At 45.8% G+C, this 16,310-nt stretch overlaps 7 non-coding genes across 7 annotated transcripts; all 7 read right to left on the reverse strand.

The window, feature by feature from the left end:
* Window positions 1-459: 459 nt before the first annotated feature.
* On the reverse strand, window positions 460-650 carry LOC130335315 (U2 spliceosomal RNA). The gene has a single exon (XR_008876965.1). It is a non-coding gene; the product is annotated as a U2 spliceosomal RNA (small nuclear RNA).
* A 2,098-nt stretch (window positions 651-2,748) lies between these two features.
* On the reverse strand, window positions 2,749-2,939 carry LOC130335316 (U2 spliceosomal RNA). Its single transcript, XR_008876966.1, has one exon. It is a non-coding gene; the product is annotated as a U2 spliceosomal RNA (small nuclear RNA).
* A 2,092-nt stretch (window positions 2,940-5,031) lies between these two features.
* LOC130335317 (U2 spliceosomal RNA) lies at window positions 5,032-5,222 on the reverse strand. The gene has a single exon (XR_008876967.1). It is a non-coding gene; the product is annotated as a U2 spliceosomal RNA (small nuclear RNA).
* Window positions 5,223-7,315: 2,093 nt separating this feature from the next.
* On the reverse strand, window positions 7,316-7,506 carry LOC130335318 (U2 spliceosomal RNA). The gene has a single exon (XR_008876968.1). It is a non-coding gene; the product is annotated as a U2 spliceosomal RNA (small nuclear RNA).
* Window positions 7,507-9,594: 2,088 nt separating this feature from the next.
* LOC130335320 (U2 spliceosomal RNA) lies at window positions 9,595-9,785 on the reverse strand. Its single transcript, XR_008876970.1, has one exon. It is a non-coding gene; the product is annotated as a U2 spliceosomal RNA (small nuclear RNA).
* A 2,088-nt stretch (window positions 9,786-11,873) lies between these two features.
* On the reverse strand, window positions 11,874-12,058 carry LOC130335289 (U2 spliceosomal RNA). Its single transcript, XR_008876949.1, has one exon. It is a non-coding gene; the product is annotated as a U2 spliceosomal RNA (small nuclear RNA).
* A 3,632-nt stretch (window positions 12,059-15,690) lies between these two features.
* LOC130335321 (U2 spliceosomal RNA) lies at window positions 15,691-15,881 on the reverse strand. Its single transcript, XR_008876971.1, has one exon. It is a non-coding gene; the product is annotated as a U2 spliceosomal RNA (small nuclear RNA).
* Window positions 15,882-16,310: the final 429 nt, after the last annotated feature.

Raw genomic sequence — 16,310 nt, forward strand, 5'->3', positions numbered from 1 at the left:
CCCCCATGTTATGTTACATAGTTACATAGTTAGTACGGTCGAAAAAAGACATGTGTCCATCAAGTTCAACCAGGGAATTAAGGGGTAGGGGTGTGGCGCGATATTGGGGAAGGGATGAGATTTTATATTTCTTCATAAGCATTAATCTTATTTTGTCAATTAGGAACATTCAGCACCCACCCGCTATCAAGGCAGCTGCCTATCATGTCATGCCCTACCTGCACAGGTGTGCTGGCTACTCAAATGATCCAATTAAGGAGGCCATTTAGTCAGCAGCAGCAGAAGTCCTGTGCCTGGACGCTCCAACAGCGGCCAGACACAAGCAGAAGCAGCAGCAGCACCACCTTTTGTTTTTTGGCTGCAGCAGCAGCAGCAGCAAGGCCCACAGGGCTGGCTAGCTGGCTAGCCAGCAAGCAGGTAGCAATGAAAGTAGGAATCTTTCTTTTTAACCCTGTAAGGGGGTGGTGCACTGTACCCGAAGATACTGCCATATCGGGTCAATGCATAGGGCGACGGAAGCAAGCTTCGAAATCGGCCCCCGTTCTCAAAAATCCATTTAATATATGGTCCCCAGATAGGGGACGTATCAGATATTAAACTGATAAGAACAGATACTACACTTGATCTTAGCCAAAAGGCCGAGAAGCGATAACCGTGAAAGGGGCGGGCCCAACAAGGTCCCCTTCATGGGCACTATCACTGCTTGCTGTCAGGGAGGCTGCCAGACAATTTTCCATGCACACTCTGGGCTGGGGGGCAGTCAACCACCAGTACACACAGCAGAACCTAAACCCATACCATTATTGCTAAGCAGCAAGACAGGGGCCCATTGCACTCCCACGGGGCCTTTTTAAATGCAATCCATAACCCGGATTTGCCAGGAACCCTTCTTACTCCTCCTACTTGCATGTGACACTGGGCTTAGGATCTGCATAGGAAACACACACACAAGCACACACCTACCTTTGTTGCCTGCAGATGCCTCCTTGGCTGTCCCCAAACGGTATCAAACCAACACCCACGGGAAGCTGTAAGCATAGAGGACATGCCTGCACCCCATTGGACTTACCTGTGTGGGTTAAACCCGGGTTATTTGACAACCTATGGCGGTGATGGTTCTGCTCAGGCAGAGCAGTGCTGATGCTCCTCATAAAGCTGTCGCTGCTGTGAAGGTTCTAGGTGACATCACAAATCCCTATGGTTACATACACAACAAAGCTGGGTTGTTGTTGTTTACACTCTGCAAGGCCTGTGGAAGTGAGTGACATCATAGCACTGTAGTTCTGAGGGTTCTAGATGGATGCAACAATCTCCTGTTGCTTCTATGAAGGCCATAATAGACGACATCACCAAACAGCTCCATAGTCACATACACAGCAAAGGAGAGATGTTGTTTACACCTAGTGATGTCAGTGGTATTGAGTGACATCACAGCACAGTGCTAAGGCTCCTGGGCCTGGACACAGCAGCGGCTGCAATATCTCAACGGAGAATACGTTTATATATATGTGTGTGTGTGCGCGTATATATATATATATATATATATATATATATATATATATATATATCTATATATATTTCTCCGCCGAAATCACTTTTAAACCCATTTCCACCTTTTTTTCCCTTCTCTTCCTCTTACTTTTTTTTCACGTTTTTTTACGTTTTTCTCCTTTTCGCCTCTTTTCTGGGCGTATTATTCTTCTTTTTCTTCTTTTTTTTCGTCTAATGCATACCCCATCAGTGCAGCAATGCTTATTCAATACCGCCAGCAGATGGAGACACTGGGGGATAATTTTCTAAGGATTTATACTGATTTTTCCTGTCTGAATTTGTCGCACAGAAAGTTGCAGGCCAAATATGTGTGACATTTCTGCGACTTTAGCTTCTAGAGCATTTTTACAACATTATACATAGGTGCTGAATACATAAAAAGCGACTGTTCAGCGACAGACAAGTCGCATCGGCTGAAAGTAGGCCAGAATGTCAGTCCATGTTGGAGCAGGTTTAGATACAGTCTAAAGCATAGATCTCAAAGTCTGTGCACAGAATTTAGCAAGGGCCTCGCACCTTCTGATGCATCAGGTAGGTGCACAATAGCATAGCCTAACCCTCTGTACTTTGGTCTATATTGATGCGGGACATAGACAGCCAGCTGATGACCAATCCATTAGTGCAATGGATGGCTGGAAGCATTTGTCTTTGCCTTTGCAATACCACAGAAGCAATGCATGGTCAATGTACAGCAATGACACACCTGTGTGAACAGCCAGGAGACCCCCCCCCCCCCCATGTTATGTTACATAGTTACATAGTTAGTACGGTCGAAAAAAGACATATGTCCATCAAGTTCAACCAGGGAATTAAGGGGTAGGGGTGTGGCGCGATATTGGGGAAGGGATGAGATTTTATATTTCTTCATAAGCATTAATCTTATTTTGTCAATTAGGAACATTCAGCACCCACCCGCTATCAAGGCAGCTGCCTATCATGTCATGCCCTACCTGCACAGGTGTGCTGGCTACTCAAATGATCCAATTAAGGAGGCCATTTAGTCAGCAGCAGCAGAAGTCCTGTGCCTGGACGCTCCAACAGCGGCCAGACACAAGCAGAAGCAGAAGCAGCAGCAGCACCACCTTTTGTTTTTTGGCTGCAGCAGCAGCAGCAGCAAGGCCCACAGGGCTGGCTAGCTGGCTAGCCAGCAAGCAGGTAGCAATGAAAGTAGGAATCTTTCTTTTTAACCCTGTAAGGGGGTGGTGCACTGTACCCGAAGATACTGCCATATCGGGTCAATGCATAGGGCGACGGAAGCAAGCTTCGAAATCGGCCCCCGTTCTCAAAAATCCATTTAATATATGGTCCCCAGATAGGGGACGTATCAGATATTAAACTGATAAGAACAGATACTACACTTGATCTTAGCCAAAAGGCCGAGAAGCGATAACCGTGAAAGGGGCGGGCCCAACAAGGTCCCCTTCATGGGCACTATCACTGCTTGCTGTCAGGGAGGCTGCCAGACAATTTTCCATGCACACTCTGGGCTGGGGGGCAGTCAACCACCAGTACACACAGCAGAACCTAAACCCATACCATTATTGCTAAGCAGCAAGACAGGGGCCCATTGCACTCCCACGGGGCCTTTTTAAATGCAATCCATAACCCGGATTTGCCAGGAACCCTTCTTACTCCTCCTACTTGCATGTGACACTGGGCTTAGGATCTGCATAGGAAACACACACACAAGCACACACCTACCTTTGTTGCCTGCAGATGCCTCCTTGGCTGTCCCCAAACGGTATCAAACCAACACCCACGGGAAGCTGTAAGCATAGAGGACATGCCTGCACCCCATTGGACTTACCTGTGTGGGTTAAACCCGGGTTATTTGACAACCTATGGCGGTGATGGTTCTGCTCAGGCAGAGCAGTGCTGATGCTCCTCATAAAGCTGTCGCTGCTGTGAAGGTTCTAGGTGACATCACAAATCCCTATGGTTACATACACAACAAAGCTGGGTTGTTGTTGTTTACACTCTGCAAGGCCTGTGGAAGTGAGTGACATCATAGCACTGTAGTTCTGAGGGTTCTAGATGGATGCAACAATCTCCTGTTGCTTCTATGAAGGCCATAATAGACGACATCACCAAACAGCTCCATAGTCACATACACAGCAAAGGAGAGATGTTGTTTACACCTAGTGATGTCAGTGGTATTGAGTGACATCACAGCACAGTGCTAAGGCTCCTGGGCCTGGACACAGCAGCGGCTGCAATATCTCAACGGAGAATACGTTTATATATATGTGTGTGTGTGCGCGTATATATATATATATATATATATATATATATATATATATATATATATTTCTCCGCCGAAATCACTTTTAAACCCATTTCCACCTTTTTTTCCCTTCTCTTCCTCTTACTTTTTTTTCACGTTTTTTTACGTTTTTCTCCTTTTCGCCTCTTTTCTGGGCGTATTATTCTTCTTTTTCTTCTTTTTTTTCGTCTAATGCATACCCCATCAGTGCAGCAATGCTTATTCAATACCGCCAGCAGATGGAGACACTGGGGGATAATTTTCTAAGGATTTATACTGATTTTTCCTGTCTGAATTTGTCGCACAGAAAGTTGCAGGCCAAATATGTGTGACATTTCTGCGACTTTAGCTTCTAGAGCATTTTTACAACATTATACATAGGTGCTGAATACATAAAAAGCGACTGTTCAGCGACAGACAAGTCGCATCGGCTGAAAGTAGGCCAGAATGTCAGTCCATGTTGGAGCAGGTTTAGATACAGTCTAAAGCATAGATCTCAAAGTCTGTGCACAGAATTTAGCAAGGGCCTCGCACCTTCTGATGCATCAGGTAGGTGCACAATAGCATAGCCTAACCCTCTGTACTTTGGTCTATATTGATGCGGGACATAGACAGCCAGCTGATGACCAATCCATTAGTGCAATGGATGGCTGGAAGCATTTGTCTTTGCCTTTGCAATACCACAGAAGCAATGCATGGTCAATGTACAGCAATGACACACCTGTGTGAACAGCCAGGAGACCCCCCCCCCCCATGTTATGTTACATAGTTACATAGTTAGTACGGTCGAAAAAAGACATATGTCCATCAAGTTCAACCAGGGAATTAAGGGGTAGGGGTGTGGCGCGATATTGGGGAAGGGATGAGATTTTATATTTCTTCATAAGCATTAATCTTATTTTGTCAATTAGGAACATTCAGCACCCACCCGCTATCAAGGCAGCTGCCTATCATGTCATGCCCTACCTGCACAGGTGTGCTGGCTACTCAAATGATCCAATTAAGGAGGCCATTTAGTCAGCAGCAGCAGAAGTCCTGTGCCTGGACGCTCCAACAGCGGCCAGACACAAGCAGAAGCAGAAGCAGCAGCAGCACCACCTTTTGTTTTTTGGCTGCAGCAGCAGCAGCAGCAAGGCCCACAGGGCGGGCTGGCTAGCTGGCTAGCCAGCAAGCAGGTAGCAATGAAAGTAGGAATCTTTCTTTTTAACCCTGTAAGGGGGTGGTGCACTGTACCCGAAGATACTGCCATATCGGGTCAATGCATAGGGCGACGGAAGCAAGCTTCGAAATCGGCCCCCGTTCTCAAAAATCCATTTAATATATGGTCCCCAGATAGGGGACGTATCAGATATTAAACTGATAAGAACAGATACTACACTTGATCTTAGCCAAAAGGCCGAGAAGCGATAACCGTGAAAGGGGCGGGCCCAACAAGGTCCCCTTCATGGGCACTATCACTGCTTGCTGTCAGGGAGGCTGCCAGACAATTTTCCATGCACACTCTGGGCTGGGGGGCAGTCAACCACCAGTACACACAGCAGAACCTAAACCCATACCATTATTGCTAAGCAGCAAGACAGGGGCCCATTGCACTCCCACGGGGCCTTTTTAAATGCAATCCATAACCCGGATTTGCCAGGAACCCTTCTTACTCCTCCTACTTGCATGTGACACTGGGCTTAGGATCTGCATAGGAAACACACACACAAGCACACACCTACCTTTGTTGCCTGCAGATGCCTCCTTGGCTGTCCCCAAACGGTATCAAACCAACACCCACGGGAAGCTGTAAGCATAGAGGACATGCCTGCACCCCATTGGACTTACCTGTGTGGGTTAAACCCGGGTTATTTGACAACCTATGGCGGTGATGGTTCTGCTCAGGCAGAGCAGTGCTGATGCTCCTCATAAAGCTGTCGCTGCTGTGAAGGTTCTAGGTGACATCACAAATCCCTATGGTTACATACACAACAAAGCTGGGTTGTTGTTGTTTACACTCTGCAAGGCCTGTGGAAGTGAGTGACATCATAGCACTGTAGTTCTGAGGGTTCTAGATGGATGCAACAATCTCCTGTTGCTTCTATGAAGGCCATAATAGACGACATCACCAAACAGCTCCATAGTCACATACACAGCAAAGGAGAGATGTTGTTTACACCTAGTGATGTCAGTGGTATTGAGTGACATCACAGCACAGTGCTAAGGCTCCTGGGCCTGGACACAGCAGCGGCTGCAATATCTCAACGGAGAATACGTTTATATATATGTGTGTGTGTGCGCGTATATATATATATATATATATATATATATATATATATATATATATATATATTTCTCCGCCGAAATCACTTTTAAACCCATTTCCACCTTTTTTTCCCTTCTCTTCCTCTTACTTTTTTTTCACGTTTTTTTACGTTTTTCTCCTTTTCGCCTCTTTTCTGGGCGTATTATTCTTCTTTTTCTTCTTTTTTTTCGTCTAATGCATACCCCATCAGTGCAGCAATGCTTATTCAATACCGCCAGCAGATGGAGACACTGGGGGATAATTTTCTAAGGATTTATACTGATTTTTCCTGTCTGAATTTGTCGCACAGAAAGTTGCAGGCCAAATATGTGTGACATTTCTGCGACTTTAGCTTCTAGAGCATTTTTACAACATTATACATAGGTGCTGAATACATAAAAAGCGACTGTTCAGCGACAGACAAGTCGCATCGGCTGAAAGTAGGCCAGAATGTCAGTCCATGTTGGAGCAGGTTTAGATACAGTCTAAAGCATAGATCTCAAAGTCTGTGCACAGAATTTAGCAAGGGCCTCGCACCTTCTGATGCATCAGGTAGGTGCACAATAGCATAGCCTAACCCTCTGTACTTTGGTCTATATTGATGCGGGACATAGACAGCCAGCTGATGACCAATCCATTAGTGCAATGGATGGCTGGAAGCATTTGTCTTTGCCTTTGCAATACCACAGAAGCAATGCATGGTCAATGTACAGCAATGACACACCTGTGTGAACAGCCAGGAGACCCCCCCCCCCCCATGTTATGTTACATAGTTACATAGTTAGTACGGTCGAAAAAAGACATATGTCCATCAAGTTCAACCAGGGAATTAAGGGGTAGGGGTGTGGCGCGATATTGGGGAAGGGATGAGATTTTATATTTCTTCATAAGCATTAATCTTATTTTGTCAATTAGGAACATTCAGCACCCACCCGCTATCAAGGCAGCTGCCTATCATGTCATGCCCTACCTGCACAGGTGTGCTGGCTACTCAAATGATCCAATTAAGGAGGCCATTTAGTCAGCAGCAGCAGAAGTCCTGTGCCTGGACGCTCCAACAGCGGCCAGACACAAGCAGAAGCAGAAGCAGCAGCAGCACCACCTTTTGTTTTTTGGCTGCAGCAGCAGCAGCAGCAAGGCCCACAGGGCTGGCTAGCTGGCTAGCCAGCAAGCAGGTAGCAATGAAAGTAGGAATCTTTCTTTTTAACCCTGTAAGGGGGTGGTGCACTGTACCCGAAGATACTGCCATATCGGGTCAATGCATAGGGCGACGGAAGCAAGCTTCGAAATCGGCCCCCGTTCTCAAAAATCCATTTAATATATGGTCCCCAGATAGGGGACGTATCAGATATTAAACTGATAAGAACAGATACTACACTTGATCTTAGCCAAAAGGCCGAGAAGCGATAACCGTGAAAGGGGCGGGCCCAACAAGGTCCCCTTCATGGGCACTATCACTGCTTGCTGTCAGGGAGGCTGCCAGACAATTTTCCATGCACACTCTGGGCTGGGGGGCAGTCAACCACCAGTACACACAGCAGAACCTAAACCCATACCATTATTGCTAAGCAGCAAGACAGGGGCCCATTGCACTCCCACGGGGCCTTTTTAAATGCAATCCATAACCCGGATTTGCCAGGAACCCTTCTTACTCCTCCTACTTGCATGTGACACTGGGCTTAGGATCTGCATAGGAAACACACACACAAGCACACACCTACCTTTGTTGCCTGCAGATGCCTCCTTGGCTGTCCCCAAACGGTATCAAACCAACACCCACGGGAAGCTGTAAGCATAGAGGACATGCCTGCACCCCATTGGACTTACCTGTGTGGGTTAAACCCGGGTTATTTGACAACCTATGGCGGTGATGGTTCTGCTCAGGCAGAGCAGTGCTGATGCTCCTCATAAAGCTGTCGCTGCTGTGAAGGTTCTAGGTGACATCACAAATCCCTATGGTTACATACACAACAAAGCTGGGTTGTTGTTGTTTACACTCTGCAAGGCCTGTGGAAGTGAGTGACATCATAGCACTGTAGTTCTGAGGGTTCTAGATGGATGCAACAATCTCCTGTTGCTTCTGAAGGCCATAATAGACGACATCACCAAACAGCTCCATAGTCACATACACAGCAAAGGAGAGATGTTGTTTACACCTAGTGATGTCAGTGGTATTGAGTGACATCACAGCACAGTGCTAAGGCTCCTGGGCCTGGACACAGCAGCGGCTGCAATATCTCAACGGAGAATACGTTTATATATATGTGTGTGTGTGCGCGTATATATATATATATATATATATATATATATATATATATATATATATATTTCTCCGCCGAAATCACTTTTAAACCCATTTCCACCTTTTTTTCCCTTCTCTTCCTCTTACTTTTTTTTCACGTTTTTTTACGTTTTTCTCCTTTTCGCCTCTTTTCTGGGCGTATTATTCTTCTTTTTCTTCTTTTTTTTCGTCTAATGCATACCCCATCAGTGCAGCAATGCTTATTCAATACCACCAGCAGATGGAGACACTGGGGGATAATTTTCTAAGGATTTATACTGATTTTTCCTGTCTGAATTTGTCGCACAGAAAGTTGCAGGCCAAATATGTGTGACATTTCTGCGACTTTAGCTTCTAGAGCATTTTTACAACATTATACATAGGTGCTGAATACATAAAAAGCGACTGTTCAGCGACAGACAAGTCGCATCGGCTGAAAGTAGGCCAGAATGTCAGTCCATGTTGGAGCAGGTTTAGATACAGTCTAAAGCATAGATCTCAAAGTCTGTGCACAGAATTTAGCAAGGGCCTCGCACCTTCTGATGCATCAGGTAGGTGCACAATAGCATAGCCTAACCCTCTGTACTTTGGTCTATATTGATGCGGGACATAGACAGCCAGCTGATGACCAATCCATTAGTGCAATGGATGGCTGGAAGCATTTGTCTTTGCCTTTGCAATACCACAGAAGCAATGCATGGTCAATGTACAGCAATGACACACCTGTGTGAACAGCCAGGAGACCCCCCCCCCCCATGTTATGTTACATAGTTACATAGTTAGTACGGTCGAAAAAAGACATATGTCCATCAAGTTCAACCAGGGAATTAAGGGGTAGGGGTGTGGCGCGATATTGGGGAAGGGATGAGATTTTATATTTCTTCATAAGCATTAATCTTATTTTGTCAATTAGGAACATTCAGCACCCACCCGCTATCAAGGCAGCTGCCTATCATGTCATGCCCTACCTGCACAGGTGTGCTGGCTACTCAAATGATCCAATTAAGGAGGCCATTTAGTCAGCAGCAGCAGAAGTCCTGTGCCTGGACGCTCCAACAGCGGCCAGACACAAGCAGAAGCAGAAGCAGCAGCAGCACCACCTTTTGTTTTTTGGCTGCAGCAGCAGCAGCAGCAAGGCCCACAGGGCTGGCTAGCTGGCTAGCCAGCAAGCAGGTAGCAATGAAAGTAGGAATCTTTCTTTTTAACCCTGTAAGGGGGTGGTGCACTGTACCCGAAGATACTGCCATATCGGGTCAATGCATAGGGCGACGGAAGCAAGCTTCGAAATCGGCCCCCGTTCTCAAAAATCCATTTAATATATGGTCCCCAGATAGGGGACGTATCAGATATTAAACTGATAAGAACAGATACTACACTTGATCTTAGCCAAAAGGCCGAGAAGCGATAACCGTGAAAGGGGCGGGCCCAACAAGGTCCCCTTCATGGGCACTATCACTGCTTGCTGTCAGGGAGGCTGCCAGACAATTTTCCATGCACACTCTGGGCTGGGGGGCAGTCAACCACCAGTACACACAGCAGAACCTAAACCCATACCATTATTGCTAAGCAGCAAGACAGGGGCCCATTGCACTCCCACGGGGCCTTTTTAAATGCAATCCATAACCCGGATTTGCCAGGAACCCTTCTTACTCCTCCTACTTGCATGTGACACTGGGCTTAGGATCTGCATAGGAAACACACACACAAGCACACACCTACCTTTGTTGCCTGCAGATGCCTCCTTGGCTGTCCCCAAACGGTATCAAACCAACACCCACGGGAAGCTGTAAGCATAGAGGACATGCCTGCACCCCATTGGACTTACCTGTGTGGGTTAAACCCGGGTTATTTGACAACCTATGGCGGTGATGGTTCTGCTCAGGCAGAGCAGTGCTGATGATCCTCATAAAGCTGTCGCTGCTGTGAAGGTTCTAGGTGACATCACAAATCCCTATGGTTACATACACAACAAAGCTGGGTTGTTGTTGTTTACACTCTGCAAGGCCTGTGGAAGTGAGTGACATCATAGCACTGTAGTTCTGAGGGTTCTAGATGGATGCAACAATCTCCTGTTGCTTCTATGAAGGCCATAATAGACGACATCACCAAACAGCTCCATAGTCACATACACAGCAAAGGAGAGATGTTGTTTACACCTAGTGATGTCAGTGGTATTGAGTGACATCACAGCACAGTGCTAAGGCTCCTGGGCCTGGACACAGCAGCGGCTGCAATATCTCAACGGAGAATACGTTTATATATATGTGTGTGTGTGCGCGTATATATATATATATATATATATATATATATATATATATATATATTTCTCCGCCGAAATCACTTTTAAACCCATTTCCACCTTTTTTTCCCTTCTCTTCCTCTTACTTTTTTTTCACGTTTTTTTACGTTTTTCTCCTTTTCGCCTCTTTTCTGGGCGTATTATTCTTCTTTTTCTTCTTTTTTTTCGTCTAATGCATACCCCATCAGTGCAGCAATGCTTATTCAATACCGCCAGCAGATGGAGACACTGGGGGATAATTTTCTAAGGATTTATACTGATTTTTCCTGTCTGAATTTGTCGCACAGAAAGTTGCAGGCCAAATATGTGTGACATTTCTGCGACTTTAGCTTCTAGAGCATTTTTACAACATTATACATAGGTGCTGAATACATAAAAAGCGACTGTTCAGCGACAGACAAGTCGCATCGGCTGAAAGTAGGCCAGAATGTCAGTCCATGTTGGAGCAGGTTTAGATACAGTCTAAAGCATAGATCTCAAAGTCTGTGCACAGAATTTAGCAAGGGCCTCGCACCTTCTGATGCATCAGGTAGGTGCACAATAGCATAGCCTAACCCTCTGTACTTTGGTCTATATTGATGCGGGACATAGACAGCCAGCTGATGACCAATCCATTAGTGCAATGGATGGCTGGAAGCATTTGTCTTTGCCTTTGCAATACCACAGAAGCAATGCATGGTCAATGTACAGCAATGACACACCTGTGTGAACAGCCAGGAGACCCCCCCCCCCCCCATGTTATGTTACATAGTTACATAGTTAGTACGGTCGAAAAAAGACATATGTCCATCAAGTTCAACCAGGGAATTAAGGGGTAGGGGTGTGGCGCGATATTGGGGAAGGGATGAGATTTTATATTTCTTCATAAGCATTAATCTTATTTTGTCAATTAGGAACATTCAGCACCCACCCGCTATCAAGGCAGCTGCCTATCATGTCATGCCCTACCTGCACAGGTGTGCTGGCTACTCAAATGATCCAATTAAGGAGGCCATTTAGTCAGCAGCAGCAGAAGTCCTGTGCCTGGACGCTCCAACAGCGGCCAGACACAAGCAGAAGCAGAAGCAGCAGCAGCACCACCTTTTGTTTTTTGGCTGCAGCAGCAGCAGCAGCAAGGCCCACAGGGCTGGCTAGCTGGCTAGCCAGCAAGCAGGTAGCAATGAAAGTAGGAATCTTTCTTTTTAACCCTGTAAGGGGGTGGTGCACTGTACCCGAAGATACTGCCATATCGGGTCAATGCATAGGGCGACGGAAGCAAGCTTCGAAATCGGCCCCCGTTCTCAAAAATCCATTTAATATATGGTCCCCAGATAGGGGACGTATCAGATATTAAACTGATAAGAACAGATTTTTTTTTAAGTTAGCCCTCAGAAACTCAATCAGAGTTCCAAGATCTTATTTGAACTCGATTGTTGCTCATCATCAGGTAACCCATTTTTTATTTCTTCTTAACACTAATGACCACAAAATAAAATCAATAAAAAAGATTTAACCAGAAAAAAAACATACACATTTACAATAACAAACAAACATTGCTTTCACCAGTAATTAATCAGAGAGACATTCCATTTCTCCAGGCATATACCATTAGGAAATCTATCATTCCACGGTTTATCGTTCCTCTTATCATCTGTCTTTTTATCGGAAGTCCCAACCAAGATGGAACTTTATAAGTGTCCAAAAATCTGTCCATATCAGCTTGAAATGAAAAATACACTTTGTCTCTAGCTTCCTCGTACCGATTTTCATATTTCGACCTTAGTTCCATTAAATCCATATTAAATGGTCTTCTTTCCTTTTTTGGCATATTTTCCAACATGCCATCCAAAACACCTCCAAATTCCATTGGTACATAAACCTCTTCTTTCTTTTTCTTTTCTTCAGCCACTTTTCTGGCTGGAACTTCCTCCAACTCAGGTTCTCCAATTTCTTCTTCTTCCCTACTCCTTTTAGCTGTTTACTTTTTCGTTGTTTGTTTCTTGGGACATACATTAACCAGGTGATCTTCCTCACCGCACAGATGACACTTCTTTTTTTTGTTGTTGTTGCAGGTGTCTGCTTCATGACCTCCCTCCTGGCACTTATAGCACCATGAGTGAGTACATAGGTCTTTCCCGTGCCCGTATTGTTTACATTTACGGCAAAATTCCTCCATCCCTGAATAGAACAAGTCACCATTGACCGATCCAATTTTGAATCGCCCAGGTGGATAAATCACTTTACCGTCAGGTTCCTTTTTAAATTTAACTTTAAATTTCCATTTTGTAGTCCATAGGCCATATTGGTTCAGGACTTTTCCCTTTGACAGAATATTGTCACAGAATCTAGAAAGAAAAGTCTCAATGTCTTTTTCCAGTATATATGGGCTATACATCCGTACCGTCAATATTTTCTCCTGGTTCGGAAAATGCGGGGTCACCTCCACACCCTCCAAAACTGGATTGGCCTTCTTTTGCTGGTACTTGCTGCAAAAAAAATTAAAGTCCTCTTCAGAAGCCAATATAACATCGTAGTGTCCATTTCTTGGGAATTCAAGCATAGACAGGATTTGTTCCTTCTTAATTTCCAGCAACTTGAATAAGATCTCCTCGACCACGAAACATAATCCTTTTCCTCTCTTGCAGGTATCCAATAAGGAAATCCGAACTCCATTTCTGAGCTTAGCATACTCAGGGATGCCTTCTGATGATGCTCCACTTGATCCAGCCATGTCCATCAGGATAAACACCTCCCCCACTGTAAGCAGGTAGGTGGTGGTGATCGCTCCCCGTTGTCTGGGGACTAAGCCGGCTCCCTAATAGCAGTAGGGGGGTGAAGTCCCTCCGTTAAGAAGGACGATCCCCCCAGGCAAAGGAGCCGGGTACCCCAGACACCCTCTGGCCAGACCAAGTGAGCAGAACTACACTTGATCTTAGCCAAAAGGCCGAGAAGCGATAACCGTGAAAGGGGCGGGCCCAACAAGGTCCCCTTCATGGGCACTATCACTGCTTGCTGTCAGGGAGGCTGCCAGACAATTTTCCATGCACACTCTGGGCTGGGGGGCAGTCAACCACCAGTACACACAGCAGAACCTAAACCCATACCATTATTGCTAAGCAGCAAGACAGGGGCCCATTGCACTCCCACGGGGCCTTTTTAAATGCAATCCATAACCCGGATTTGCCAGGAACCCTTCTTACTCCTCCTACTTGCATGTGACACTGGGCTTAGGATCTGCATAGGAAACACACACACAAGCACACACCTACCTTTGTTGCCTGCAGATGCCTCCTTGGCTGTCCCCAAACGGTATCAAACCAACACCCACGGGAAGCTGTAAGCATAGAGGACATGCCTGCACCCCATTGGACTTACCTGTGTGGGTTAAACCCGGGTTATTTGACAACCTATGGCGGTGATGGTTCTGCTCAGGCAGAGCAGTGCTGATGCTCCTCATAAAGCTGTCGCTGCTGTGAAGGTTCTAGGTGACATCACAAATCCCTATGGTTACATACACAACAAAGCTGGGTTGTTGTTGTTTACACTCTGCAAGGCCTGTGGAAGTGAGTGACATCATAGCACTGTAGTTCTGAGGGTTCTAGATGGATGCAACAATCTCCTGTTGCTTCTATGAAGGCCATAATAGACGACATCACCAAACAGCTCCATAGTCACATACACAGCAAAGGAGAGATGTTGTTTACACCTAGTGATGTCAGTGGTATTGAGTGACATCACAGCACAGTGCTAAGGCTCCTGGGCCTGGACACAGCAGCGGCTGCAATATCTCAACGGAGAATACGTTTATATATATGTGTGTGTGTGCGCGTATATATATATATATATATATATATATATATATATATATATATTTCTCCGCCGAAATCACTTTTAAACCCATTTCCACCTTTTTTTCCCTTCTCTTCCTCTTACTTTTTTTTCACGTTTTTTTACGTTTTTCTCCTTTTCGCCTCTTTTCTGGGCGTATTATTCTTCTTTTTCTTCTTTTTTTTCGTCTAATGCATACCCCATCAGTGCAGCAATGCTTATTCAATACCGCCAGCAGATGGAGACACTGGGGGATAATTTTCTAAGGATTTATACTGATTTTTCCTGTCTGAATTTGTCGCACAGAAAGTTGCAGGCCAAATATGTGTGACATTTCTGCGACTTTAGCTTCTAGAGCATTTTTACAACATTATACATAGGTGCTGAATACATAAAAAGCGACTGTTCAGCGACAGACAAGTCGCATCGGCTGAAAGTAGGCCAGAATGTCAGTCCATGTTGGAGCAGGTTTAGATACAGTCTAAAGCATAGATCTCAAAGTCTGTGCACAGAATTTAGCAAGGGCCTCGCACCTTCTGATGCATCAGGTAGGTGCACAATAGCATAGCCTAACCCTCTGTACTTTGGTCTATATTGATGCGGGACATAGACAGCCAGCTGATGACCAATCCATTAGTGCAATGGATGGCTGGAAGCATTTGTCTTTGCCTTTGCAATACCACAGAAGCAATGCATGGTCAATGTACAGCAATGACACACCTGTGTGAACAGCCAGGAGACCCCCCCCCCCATGTTATGTTACATAGTTACATAGTTAGTACGGTCGAAAAAAGACATATGTCCATCAAGTTCAACCAGGGAATTAAGGGATAGGGGTGTGGCGCGATATTGGGGAAGGGATGAGATTTTATATTTCTTCATAAGCATTAATCTTATTTTGTCAATTAGGAACATTCAGCACCCACCCGCTATCAAGGCAGCTGCCTATCATGTCATGCCCTACCTGCACAGGTGTGCTGGCTACTCAAATGATCCAATTAAGGAGGCCATTTAGTCAGCAGCAGCAGAAGTCCTGTGCCTGGACGCTCCAACAGCGGCCAGACACAAGCAGAAGCAGAAGCAGCAGCAGCACCACCTTTTGTTTTTTGGCTGCAGCAGCAGCAAGGCCCACAGGGCTGGCTAGCTGGCTAGCCAGCAAGCAGGTAGCAATGAAAGTAGGAATCTTTCTTTTTAACCCTGTAAGGGGGTGGTGCACTGTACCCGAAGATACTGCCATATCGGGTCAATGCATAGGGCGACGGAAGCAAGCTTCGAAATCGGCCCCCGTTCTCAAAAATCCATTTAATATATGGTCCCCAGATAGGGGACGTATCAGATATTAAACTGATAAGAACAGATACTACACTTGATCTTAGCCAAAAGGCCGAGAAGCGATAACCGTGAAAGGGGCGGGCCCAACAAGGTCCCCTTCATGGGCACTATCACTGCTTGCTGTCAGGGAGGCTGCCAGACAATTTTCCATGCACACTCTGGGCTGGGGGGCAGTCAACCACCAGTACACACAGCAGAACCTAAACCCATACCATTATTGCTAAGCAGCAAGACAGGGGCCCATTGCACTCCCACGGGGCCTTTTTAAATGCAATCCATAACCCGGATTTGCCAGGAACCCTTCTTACTCCTCCTACTTGCATGTGACACTGGGCTTAGGATCTGCATAGGAAACACACACACAAGCACACACCTACCTTTGTTGCCTGCAGATGCCTCCTTGGCTGTCCCCAAACGGTATCAAACCAACACCCACGGGAAGCTGTAAGCATAGAGGACATGCCTGCACCCCATTGGACTTACCTGTGTGGGT

Source organism: Hyla sarda, unplaced genomic scaffold (assembly GCF_029499605.1).
Source record: "Hyla sarda isolate aHylSar1 unplaced genomic scaffold, aHylSar1.hap1 scaffold_449, whole genome shotgun sequence".
NCBI classification, from domain to species: domain Eukaryota; kingdom Metazoa; phylum Chordata; class Amphibia; order Anura; family Hylidae; genus Hyla; species Hyla sarda.